Source organism: Diabrotica virgifera, chromosome 3, assembly GCF_917563875.1.
Source record: "Diabrotica virgifera virgifera chromosome 3, PGI_DIABVI_V3a".
In the NCBI taxonomy this organism is placed as follows: domain Eukaryota; kingdom Metazoa; phylum Arthropoda; class Insecta; order Coleoptera; family Chrysomelidae; genus Diabrotica; species Diabrotica virgifera.
This window is the reverse complement of record NC_065445.1, coordinates 205221170-205235330: the sequence shown is the minus strand read 5'-3', so window position 1 is coordinate 205235330 and position 14161 is coordinate 205221170. Positions and strand designations below refer to the sequence as shown.

The 14161-nt window shown below is 31.4% G+C and overlaps 1 protein-coding gene across 2 annotated transcripts in view; it reads right to left on the bottom strand.

Moving 5' to 3' along the window:
• LOC126882333 (cytochrome P450 4C1-like) overlaps nucleotides 1–14161 on the bottom strand; it is a 219510-nt gene that overhangs the window by 88011 nt on the left and 117338 nt on the right. The gene's annotated exons all lie outside the window — the stretch shown is intronic.

Genomic DNA, 14161 nt, shown 5'->3' with positions numbered 1-14161 from the left:
AACTGGTGAGAAACTGCAAAGATATCCTCAATAACCTGGCAAAAGACAACAAAGTGTCTTTAATATGGGTGCCGGGTCATGAAGGGGTGCATGGGAACGAACGAGCAGATATGTTGGCGAAATAAGGCTCGAGAGAAACTTTTGAAGGCCCAGAATCTTTCTGTGACATCACTAAAGATGCTATGAAAAACGAGGTTCAGAAATGGCCGATAAAGAATCACCAAAATAAATGGAGAACCACTCAAGGGCAAATCCAGACTAAAAAAATAATCAAGAATATTGATAAAAAACTTTCGGACAGCTTGATAAACCTCAATAAATGAGAGATCAAAACGGTCACTGAAATGCCATACACATACTATGCCATTGCAGTGTGCTAGGTGATGTAAGGCAGGACTTCACTGGTCAAATGAGGTTTGAACTAGAAGAGATCCTAAAACTACCAATAAGAAAACTGTTGTCCTTCGTTGAGGCCACAGGACTTATTAAAGTTTAAGGAGAAGAACAGGGTTTGGTACAAAGGTCTTATGACCAAGTGCCAGAGACTAACGAGTCTCGCCTGAGTTAAGAAGAAGAAGAAGAAGATTGGAAAAAGAAACAAACGTGACTATTTGTTGATAGCTATAATAACTTAGACAAATTAAAAATAAATTATATAGCAAACAAATGTCTTCGATTATGTATAGGAGCACTGAGAAGTATACCAACATCCAATTTAAGTGTAGAGTGCAATGAACCGCCTCTAAATATAAGACGACAAAAAATCTTACTGAAAAGTTTATAATTAAAATGGTTGCCAAAGAGAGTTCAATAGGGGATCAATGCCACACTTTTCTTATACGACCTCACCTGTGAATATTGAAAAAAGAAACAAACGTTACTATTTGTTGATAGCTATAACAACTTAAGACAAATTAAAAATAAATTATATATATCACGAATGTCACCAAATTTTGAACTATACCTAAAAATATTCCTACTATTCAACCACATTATCTCAGAAATTATTCGATATATCCAGTAAACCTAAGAAATTTAATTTTGTTTAATGGGGGATAGAAATACTCTTCCCGCAGTATCATCAAATTTATACAGATGCCTGAAAACTTGAATGTAAAGTAGCTGCTGATATATGGGATCCTAGAACGAAGTATAAAGAAGGAACAAGACTTGACGAAAATACTACAACATTTACAGCAGAATTAATTGCAATATGGAGGGCAATTCAATATATTGCTAGAATTGCAGACAACAAAGACAATAAATTTGTAACAATTGCAGATAGTAAAAGTGTTCTCCTTAACCTTCAGATGACCAAGCGGGGGAAATTGTGACCCCGGCGTATGTTTTTCTTTAATAAATTCAAAAGTATTTTCAATTTTTAACTCATTATTTTTTCATTTGACTTTAATGTCATTCTAGATATCCTGTCATATTTTGAAATAAAAAAATTTCCTATATTTTACGAATAAAAAATACATTCTGAAGTTGATGTTTAGTAAAATACCGTCTATTATGTGTAATTCCAAGTAGTTTTACGGTAATTACGTCGACTTTGCAAAGTAACAAGACACTTACTCAAGATACACACTACACATGACACTAATACTCATGTTGAATGAATGAATGACATAAAGTCCATGCAATAAAAAAAATAAATAAAAAAAAACTTAATTTTTTTGTTAAATGTTATTTTTGACATTTTTGACCTGGGTCATTTTCCCCCCCTTGGTCATCCGTGTAACAAAAAAAGGTTGGTCATCGGAAGGTTAACTTGGGAAATTGGCAAGATGGTATGAACTATATTTTTATAGACATTACAAAATTTTTATTGACCTCAAATCCAAAGATACGCAAGTCGCATTTTGTTGGGTAAAGGCACACTGTAATATTCAAAATAATGAAATTGTAGATGGATTAAACAAGAGTGCCACCGAACAAGAACCTAATTGCTATTATAAACTAACATTAAATGATTCATTCGCGGATACTAAAAATACCACAGTCAAGAATTGGAAAGAATGGTACAACAAATCTATTAAAGGACAATTTTATAAAAATATTCAACCAGATATTCCAACTAAATGTTGGTTTAATAATTATCAAGGAAAAAAGATACTTATTTCTTATGTGTAGACTTAGATTTGGAAATTCATTAGTTCCTGAATATAAAAATAAAATAGGATTAGCGGAAACAAATTCTTGTGAATGTGGAGAATTAGGATCAGCAGAACATATGATATTAAATTGTAAAATTAAAAAACAGAAAATTAATAATTTTATTGTAGTGCGGCAGATTCGTGCAATATATTATAAGAATTGCATATTTAATGATACAAGCGTATAATTTGGTCCACATATACTGCACAAATAAAGGTTCAAATTTAGATATGAGGCCATCTCAGATTTTGGGCAGACTGCAATTGCGCGCAGCGGTCAGGGTTCTCAACAGGGTGTCTAAGCCAATGGTGCAATTGCGCGCACGTCTTTAAAAAGGTATGCTGTGATTGCGCGCAAAGTAGTAAATTATAGTAAACGGAAGTTTTATTTACTTCTTATTGGTTTTGAACGGAAATTTTGCTAATTTTAAGATAATAACAAGTGAATACTACATTGAAATAGTTGTGATAAAAAAAAATAAATAGTGTTTCTTTTATAATTAATATTCATTGTATTAAATAATGTACATATTATGTAGACATTTAATTTGAACATGCCTTATAACATATAGTTTTAACAAATTCTATTCTGGATATTTCTTTATTTTTAAATTTCTCTATCAAATTTGTTACATATTTTAATGTTCTTTCATATTTAATATTTTTAATTTTTTTTTTGTAATTGCACATAATTAATTAAAAAATTAATATATTATATATATTATATATTATACAGCACAATTTTCAAAGGAGGAAGACCTAACCCTTCGGTCCAAACCTAACTTTCGGGTATTAGAGCTGCTGATATATACCGCTGCGCGCAATCACAATATACCGTTTTGTTTACCTGCCTTAATCCTTCCGTTGCGCGCAATCACAGCAACCCTCTTAAAGGTAAATTTCAGTACCCCAGGAGGTATTTGACCGCTGCGCGCAATCACAACCCACCCCAGATTTTGCCTTTTACAAATATGGCGGTCATTCAAAATGGTCGACTATACAGATATGACTAATAGCACGATATATTTTGAATGAAAAGTCCAATTTCAACCTTTGGTACGTAGGTTCGTTTTGTGATTGATCGATGCCATAAACTGGAAGAATCGTTTTACCAGAAGTTTTGTTTTTCCTGGTTTTTTATGTAAAACTATTTTATATTATGTAAATAATTTATTTTCAATTTTTTCACCCTGTATATATTAATTTTTCAAAATGGTAATACCACTATTGAAAAGAGCGTAAGAATATGTTTCAGGAATTATTTTGAACTTTGTAGTTATGTTAATTATAATTACCATTTAATAAATGCATAACGTATCTTCACATGTACCTATATGTGGCAGATTCGTGCAAATATTATAAGAATTATTGTACATTTACTGGTAGAGTCATATAATTTGGACAACATATACTACACATAGAAAAGTTCAAATTTAGATATGAGGCCATCTCAGATTTTGCCTTTTACAAAAATGACGAGCATTCAAAATGGCGGCTATACATATGTGACTAACAGCACAATAGCTTTTGAACGAAAAGTCCGATTTTAGCCAAATTTGGTATCAAGTTTCTTTTTTTGATGAATAAGATCGAGGTCTTGAACCGGAAGAATCGGTTTACCAGAAGTTGTGTTTTTACTGTTTTTAATGTAAAAATATGTTGTTGCTTTTTTCAATTCTTTCACCCTGTATATATTAATTTTTCAAAAAGGTAATTCCGCCATTGAAAACAGTGTAAAAATATTTTTTAGGAAAGATTTTGAACTTTTTAGTTATGTTAATTACCATTTAATAAATGCATAACGTATCTTCACATGTACCTATGTGCGGTAGATTTATTTTGAAAGCCTGCCATTTTTGTAAAAGACGAAATCTGAGATGCCTCATATCTAAATTTGAATCTTTGTATGTGTAGTGTGTGTGGTCCAAATTATATGCTTTTACCATTAAATGTACAATAATTCTTATAATATTTGCACGAATGCGCCGCACATAGGTTCATAGGTACATGTTAAGGTACGTTATGCATTTATTAATTGGTAATTAATATAACTAAAGAGTTCAAATTATTTTCTAGAAAATATTTTTACATTTTTTTAAACGTCGGTATTAACTTTTTGAAAAATTAATATATACAGGGTGAAAGAATTGGTAAAAAAACAACATGTTTTTACATAAAAATCAGGAAAAACACAACTTCTGGTAAATCGATTCTTCCGGTTCAAGACCTTGGTCTAACACATCAAAATAAGAATCTATATAACAAATTTGGTTGAAATCGGACTTTTCGTTCAAAAGTTATCGTGCAATAAGTCACATATGTATAGTCGCCATTTTGCATGCCCGCCATTTTTGTAAAAGGTAAAATCTGAGATGGTCTTATATCTAAATTTGAACCTTGATGTGTGTAGTATATGTGGTCCAAATTATATGCTTCTACCATTAAATGCACAATAATTATTATAATGTTTGCACGAATTTGCCACACATAGGTACTTGTGATGATACGTTATGCATTTATTAAATGATAATTAACATAACTAAAAAGTTCAAAATATTTTCAACAAAATATTTTTACGCTCTTTTCAATTGCGGTATTACCTTTCTGAAAAATTAATATATACAGAGGGAAAAAATTGAAAAAAAAACATATTTTTACATAAACAACCAGTAAAAACACAAGTTCTGGTAAACCGATTCTTCCGGTTCACCATATCCCTCTTGTAAATCAAAAAGAAAACCTATATACCAAATTTGGTTGAAATCGGACTTTTCGTTCAAAGTTATGGTACTATTAAACACATAAGTATAGCCGCCATTTTGAACGCCCGCCATTTTTGTAAAAGACAAAATCTGATATGGTCTCATATCTAAATTTGAACCTTTATATATGTGTAGTATATGTGGTGCAAATTATATGCTTGTATCATTAAATGTGCAATTGTTTCACATATCGGCCGCACTATTGATCAAATTGTTAACTGTAGTAGCATACAAAACCTTTCAATTTACAATCACTTTTTGTCAGTCAAAATATAAATACATATGAGATCCTAATTAAACACATTCTTAATATTAAACTAAAATTGTGAAACCTATATTTAAGATTTCTTTGTTTAACCCAATTATGTACCTATTTTCCGTGGTCTGGTCATGTTTGTGTCTTTTGCTCTGAAAGACCCCTGAGCAATTGTGTTCCTCGTTAATTCCTTTAATCGTTAAAAAATATAATATATAAAAGTTAATAAAAATAAATAATTAAATAAATAAAAATAAATAATAAAATAAAATAATAAAAAAAATGAAAAAAAGAAAAAAAGTTAATAATAAACAACAAGAAATAATAATTATATACATGTTTATATAGCACATAGTAATCAAAAATAACTAAAAATGTAAATAAATATTGAAGTGTAAATCATTGTTATCACTGTAGATAATATGATATAAACCATAGTCAATATTTGTAAACATGTCTCTAGAGCAAAATAAGTTCGGCTAATGGAATAAGTCCACAGTCAAGAAAACAAAGGACACACACATAAGTGAGATATGTTGCAAAAAAATTTATGACTAGACTAATGTATTTTAAGAAAAAATAAATGAGAAGTATATTTTTAACCCCTCATCCATCAGAATTTAAAAGCATCGTTTTTCTTCTACAATACCTTTTATTATAGTGTTATTTATATGCTCAAAAGTTGGACGGGTTTAAAATGAATGGTTTTTGAGAAAAATAAGATCAGATTATAGAGCGCGATTTTAAATGTTCTTAAAAACTTCATGTTTCTCCATGTAACTGGAAAATGATAAGAGATACGAAAAAAAGATACTGCACAAAACTGTAGGGTTTTTTAGATAAAAATTTTGTTTTTATTTTCCATTACTGTACCTCCTATCATTTTCAAGTTAAATGGAGAAAATGGGAGATATCTAAGAAAATTTAAAAATGCGCTCTATAATTTGATCATATATTTTTTTCAAAAACCATTCATTTTAAACTCGTCCAACATTTTCAACATAGAAATAACACTATAATAAAAGGTATTGTAGAATGATAACGATGCTTTTAAATTCTGATGGATGGGGGTTAAATATAATTCTCATTTTTTCTTAAAATACATTAGTCATCACTTATGAAATATTTCACACCCACGAGGGCAGCACCAACACAAACAAAAATCAAAGTCGAAGGACTACATACGGAATCCACGCAATACTTATACAGGAAAAGAATATCAGAGAAGATTGCTGAGAATGGAATATTAGAAGACCATAACATCGATAAAAGCTGGCAAAAACTTAAAGGTAATATTATAATCATTCTAATCAATTCTATAAGACTGCAACAGAATCACTTGGAGAGAGCAAAGTAACGAATACTCACATATTAAAGAAGAAAATCCCGTGGTTTAGAGAGGAAGTTAAGATAAAATGTGAAGAAAGCCTTTTTACAATACAGAACGAAACAAACACAACAGGCATACAACCAGGCGCGGATATAGAAATTCTTAATAGGGGGGCCCAGACTTACCTCAAATCAAATATTATATTTGCTAGATTTAGCCATACGACTCACACTTACTCTAAGGATAAAATACACTAATATAATCCCAGATACCTACGGTATTAAAAGGATTGATAGACACATTCATGACTATTAATCTCACTAGTCGTTCTTTATAGTATGGTATAAATAGACCCAAACCCAGACATCCAAATTGAAAGTTATCCTCCAACACCAAACTGTTCTATATGGTCCACATAATGTTCAGAAAAAAGTCACACAATTTTGAGCGTCGGGTTTGGGGGGGAGATGGTAAATTCGTAGTTTTTTACGTTTTTCGTCAATATTTCTAAAACTATGCAGTTTAGCATGAACAACCCTCTATACAAAAATATTCTACATAAAATTTGAAATAAAAAAGGCCCTATGCATAATCCTTCTAAAATGAACGGTTCCAAAGTTACGGAGATAGTATATTATAATTGGTCCAAGAAAAGGCCTAACCCAGACATCCAAAATAAAAGTTTTCCTCCATTACAAAATTGTTCTGTAGGGTCCACATATTGTTCAGTCAAAAGTTACACCAATTTGAGCGTCCGGTTTGTGGGGGAGATGGGGGAGAAGTCGGTAAATTAGTAGTTGTTTTACGTTTTTCGTAAATTTTTCTAAAACTCTGCTTTAGCGTAAATTATGCTCTATACTCAAATTTTTTACATAAAATTTAAAACAAAAAAGGTCCAATACATAATTGTTATAAAATCAACGGTTCCAGAGTTACGGAGGGTGAAAAGTGGAGGTTTTCGATACTTTTTATATATTATTACTTTATAATATTATTACTGATGAAAGAAATGTTTTTGTAAATAAAATTTGCTATTTCAGTGGCCGATGGTATGTTAGTGATAAGCCCTTGAAGAAACGTCAACCTCACCACCCAAAATCATCATCAATAATTGTCCAAATAATATAAAAATTATCGAAACCTCCACTTTTCACCCTCCGTAACTCTTGAACCGTTGATTTTATAACAATTATGTATAGGACCTTTTTTGTTTTAAATTGTATGTAGAACATTTTGGTATAGAACATTGTTTACGCTAAAGCATAGTTTTAGAAGTATTGACGAAAAACTAAAAAAAAACTACTAATTTACCGACTTCTCTCCCATCCCCCCCCAAACCGGACGCTCAAAATGATATAACTTTTTACTGAACAATATATGGACCATATAGAACAATTTGGTGTTGGAGGAAAACTTTTACTTTGGATGTCTCGATTAGGCGTTTTTTTGGACCAATTACATTATACTACCTCCGTAACTTTGGAACCGTTCATTTTAGAAGGATAATACATAGGACCTTTTTTATTTCAAATTTAATCTAGAACATTTTTGTATAAAAGGTGGTTCATGCTAAACCGCATAGTTTTAGAAATATTGACGAAAAACGGAAAAAACTACGAATTTACCGATTTCTTTCCCTGTCGCCTCCAAACCCGACGCTCAAAATGGTGTGACTTTTTTCTGAACATTATGTGGACCATATAGAACAATTTGGTGTTGGAGGAAAACTTTTACTTTGGATTTCTGGGTTATGCCATTATTTGGATCAATTTTATCATACTATTACCATAAAGTTTAACCTTTCTACCATCAATGGGTAGGTACGCATGGATTATCTAATAAAATACAAATTTTTATATCTTTATTGTATCGCAAATTTGAATCGTGACTTTTCATGACATAAGGTTTATACCCAGTGTAATGTATTTGCATTTTAAAATATCATTTTTGTTATTTTTTGAATTGAGAAAAATATTTCCGTTGTTTATGGTTCCACCGGTACCCAAACAAATTCACCTGCAGATTATTTTTCAGGGAAGGGTGTTTTATTAGATTTTATGGACTCTTTCAATTTTTTGGAAGCGGTTGTCGTGTAATTTAGTGTTGTACTGATGGCTTAAAGTTTAGAATTAACAGAAAAAAATAATAAATGATAAAAAAATACTTAAAGACTAAATAAAATAGGGGGGTTCATGGACCCGTTCACTCCCCCCCCTGTATCCGCACCTGCATACAACCACTACAAACGAATCAGAAACGAAACGAATACTTTAATGAGGCAAATAAAAAGGGGACACTGGCAGAGTTTCTAAAAACAGATGAAACACGACTTATACGGAACACAAAAAGAAGTATGGAGAATGATCAGAGGGCAGAGAAAGGAATTGAACGAATTAATAAAAGCGAAACACATTCAGATGGAGACATGGGCAGACTACTTCCGATCTCTATTTGCTAAACGCGACGATAATGAACCACCAACACCTGAAGTTACAACAAACGAAGAAATAAACATCGAGGGGGGAGAGGTAAAAGAAGCATTAAGAAAATTAAAAAACAGAAAATCTCCAGGAGAGGACAAAATATTGAACGAACACCTAAAGTACGGAGGACAAGATCTAACTAAACAACTATTAAAACTAATACAAAAAATAATAGAACCAACCAGAATACCACAAGAATGGAGATCAAGCATCCTAATACCACTCTTCAAAAAAAAAGGAGACAAATCGGACCCGGAGAATTACAGAGGAATTAACTGAAAACACAACATTAAAATTAACAACCAAAGTGAGAACAAACAAGTTGAATGAAATTATAACATTAGCAGAAGATTATACGTAAGATAATACTAAGCTATGGTCGCTTAAGTACTAAACCGCAGTAGCCATTGTTGTTCGTTAGGGGATGAAACAAAAAATTTATTTTTGGTGTAGATCTGCAGCAATTAGTTAGCAAACAATACCCACTTGGTTTTAGGTCTCTAAGCTGGTTATTTTCACTTTTTGTGAAATTCAGTGGATACAAATAACGGTAGGGGTTAGAAGGGGTAATTTAGTAAATGAAAAAACCAAAGAAAAAAAAACCGACTAAGATCCTCTATAAAAGGTATTTTTTTTAAATCCCTAAAAAGGGCTACATCACAGAACTAGTTTTCGATTGGATGACCAATCATCATCAGTACTTACCTAAAATTAATATAAGCTGATAAGATAATGCAAAGTTTTTAAAATTTTGACTACGCTTTTAAGAAAAGTTGTAGGTTATACCCACGTGATCTGAAAGATAGTTATCCTCTGCCTCGGATCGATGACAGGTTGGACACATTGGCTGGAAGTAAATTGTTTTCTACGTTGGACTTGAAGTCTGGATATTGGCAGGTAGAAATGGATCCAGTGGACAAGGAGAAGACGGCCTTCACGACAGGATCTGGATTATGGGAATTCAACGTTATGCCGTTTGGACTCTGTAATGCTCCCACGACATTTGAGAGGCTTATGGAAAATGTGTTGAGAGGGTTATCTTGGAAAACGTGCCTGGTGTATTTAGACGACATAATCGTCTTGGGGACAAATCTAACATGCTTACCACCAAAATACAATATTATAAATATATATGGGTAAAAACCCTTTAAAAGTGATCCGTCAAGGAAACATAGATGAAATATGTGAACTTAAACATGGATGTTCAAAATATTCCATTTAATATGCTCTAGGTACCATCTGAGCTCTAAATCGACTTGTTCAGTTGTTGTTTTAGAGCTCAGATGCTATCTAGAGCATATTGCTGGAATATTTTGAACATCCATGTTTAGGTTCACATATTTCATCTATGTTTCCTTGACGGATCACTGTTAAAGGAATTTTACCCATATATTTTGATAATATTTATAATATTGATAATATAACCTACAACTTGTCTTAAAACCGTAGTCAAAATTTTAAAAACTTTGCATTATCTTATCAGGTTATATTCATTTTAGGTAATCACTGATGATGATGGGTCATCCAATCTAAAACTAGTGTGATGTAGCCCTTTTTAGAAATTTTTAAATATATACCTTTTATGAAGGATCTTAGTCGTTATTTGTATTATATGGTATACAGCCAACCACAGGAAAAGTTTTTCCTTGTGGATTTTTAAATTTTGGAAATGCTTGTACAGAAATGCTTGTACATCTTTCAGAAATTAATTAAAAATAAATAAAATATGCCGCCGGAGATGACCCTCTATCTACTTTCTTTCCTGAAATATGAGTGTTGGCTAATGTAGCTTTAGTAATAAACTGCAGTAGCCATTGTTGCCCGTTAGGGAATAAAGCAAAAAATTCAATTTTCTACGAGCATGCAAAAATGTCTACGTTCGCGCACGCGTTTTAGTTTAGAAAGTTTTACTTTTTCGCACGCGTTTTACTTTTCCGCACGCGTTTTTGCATTTCCGCATGCGTGTAGATATTTTAATATGGCCTTAAAATAATTATAATACATGCAATAAACTAATATTTAGATATTACTTACTATTTTATTTCAAATGTATCTTATTGTGTTCCTGTTTTAATGAAATTAACGCGATTATTTCATTCATAGGCGATTCTGACCAATAGAAAGCTACAGAAATCTAAATTAAATTGATAATTTTTGATAATTTCCCGTCGTCATGTATATTACGTCAGATGCCCTTCGTTGCTACGAAAAAATACATTCAGTGACATTAATGACCATTAATGTTTTAAAAATAAATTATAAAAGTGATGACTCTCAACCGTCAAATATTTATAACAACTGTGTGTTTAATTGTACTAATTTGTACTTACATAAATAAATTACAATAAAATTTTTGTTTTGAACAGTTTTATTCATGAAATAATCGCAACAAATTGCACTCGATCTCTAAAATTAATATAGAATTTTTGACCTCGTGACATTTTGACATAATTTAATTAAATTAAATTAAAACTGTCAAAGTGTCACTCGGGAAAAATTCAATAATTTTAGAGCTCTTGTGCAATTACTACTGATTATTCATTCATAGGAGGTTCTGACCAATATAAAGCTACAGAAATCTAAATTAGACTGATAATTTTTGATAATTTCCCGCCGTCAATTATATTACGTCAGATGCCCTTCGCTGCTATGGAAAACTACATTCAGTGACATTAATGACAATTAATGTTTTAAAAATTATAAAAGTGATGACTTTCATCCGTAAAATATTTATAACAACTGTGTGTTTAATTGTACTAATTTATACTTACGTAAATAAATTACAATAAAATTTTGGTTCTGAACATGAAATAATCGCAACAAATTGCACTCGATCTCTAAAATTAATATAGAATTTTAGAGATCTTGTGCAATTACTACTGACAATTCGATGAAATAAAACTATTTTGACATAATATTCGAAAGTCAAATCGGTAGACAATAACAGTCGTTTTGAATCACCGTCAAGGAAACCAAGATCGTCGTCATGCTAACTAATTATATTGAAAGTTTGGTTTTGACAACCTTGTCAAAGAGTAATTAATATGCGTATGTATTTTCACTAGTAATATCACTAGAGGTCAAATTATTTCCGGAAATTTTTTTGAGATCATGAATATTTTGAAAATTTCCCGAGTCGCAGACGAGGGAAATTTTCTAAAAATATTCATGATCAAAAAAAAATTTCCGGATATTAATTTGACTTCGCGTGGTATTCGGTAAGAAAATTCCACCAAATTTGCATTTGAAAATCCAAAGCTGCATGAACAGATTAATAGCGCGCCATAGCTTTGTCAGCAATTATTTAGGCTTTCAAATTCGTAATTTCTACTCATTGTAGTTGCATGGGAATACCATTTCAAGATAGAAAATAGTATATTCTTCAATTTTACATAAGTTTTGAGTAACTACAAGTGATAGAAAATGAATCAAAACTAAATTATGTAAACAAATAAAAACCAGTCTGTCAAAAATGTTCTGTTATTGTAAACGTCAAAAAATTTCCACTATAATTCGCTGTTGGGTACCCCACGAGCAAAAAATTTCCGATAAAATACCTCCGTTGCCATGGTGATCTGTCAAAATAACGTATTTTGATTGGTTCAAAATTACAGGTGTGGAATTTTCATATTAATTAATGATTAAAATTTGGTCATTTTTTAAAACTCGTAGAAAACATATTGTTCCTAACTCTTGCAGAAAGTCTCTTTTCCGCACTCGACTGCTTGCCGAACTCCCGCTTCGCGTCGTTCGGCAAACTGCAGTCGCGTGCGGAAAAGTATGACTTTCTGCACTTGTTAGGAAATAGTATATTGTGCAACAAGTGCAGAAAGGTACTAATTTCTCACGAGTTTGAAAAGTTGCGGTACGAGCGCAAGCGAGTGCCGCAATTCAAACGAGTGAGAAATTACCTTTCTGCACGTGTTTCACACTATACTTTTTCTACAAGCACAGTTTTTCCTAAAAATAAAAATCACAATTTCCAAACGACGATTAATTATAATAGGTACCTATGTGATAAATTTTAAACTGTATTTAATTAATACCTACTAATCAATTTAAATTCCTTATACCTAAATAAATTGCACAGAAATCAGTTAAAAAATTAATGCACTGCCTTAATTTGTTTAAATTTAAACAATTATTACACATTATTGACATTATATTTATGCAGTCACGGATTTACACAAAACCTACTTCATTCGACGTCTCTTGCACAGGTTGCTAAATCCTTATTGGTTATTTGATAATTATAAAATGTTTAATAAGAATAAAATTGTAAAATAAAACAGTTGTAAAATCCATAATTTAGTTTCTATGCTATAGTTAAATATAATAATTGTCTTATAGGTTATATATTTGTCTAAAGTTTAACCACGGATGTACACAGAATATAACGTTACTCAGAATGCGGTAGTCCACGGATGTAAACAGAATATAACGTTACTCAGAATGAGGTAGTCAACTGTGCAGAAAAGAACTTTGCGGCACAGAAACGTCACTTTGCGGCACAGAAACGTCACTTTTCTGCACACTAATGTCAAATATCTTATACTGTGAGAAAATATCAAGTTTGCTAACATAAAACCGTGCAGAAAAGTGCACTTTGAATAGTGGTTGTAGAAAAATAACTATTTTGGCGTAGACCTGCAGCAATTAATTAGTAAAAAATACCCACTTGGTTTTAAGTCTTTAAACAGGTTATTTTCACTCTTTGTGAAATCCGTGGAATGAAGATAATGGTAGGGTTGGAGGGGGTGAGTTTGTACATTCTTGTATACTTTATCTTTCAGCAATTAATTAGCAATAAAATATGCCACCGGAAGCGGCCTTCTATCTACTTTCGCTCCGGAAATATGAATGTTGTGTATTGTAGCTTAATATTAAGCTGGAATAACCACCTGTTTCTCTGAAGGGGTTGATGCAATAATTTGTTTAATTTGCGTACGTAATAAATAAGCAATAAAATAGCAAAAACCTATGGGGTAAGTCTCATAGCTCCCTTATGAAATGGTTATTCTAGCTTATTAGACATATTAACGTTAGTTCATGACCGTAGCATTGGTACTTGTAAAGGAATTTATAATTAATCTTAAAATAAGATATAATAATTATTTACTAATCTAATTATATAAAAAAATGTTACAGCATAACTTTTGAAACTACGTGTA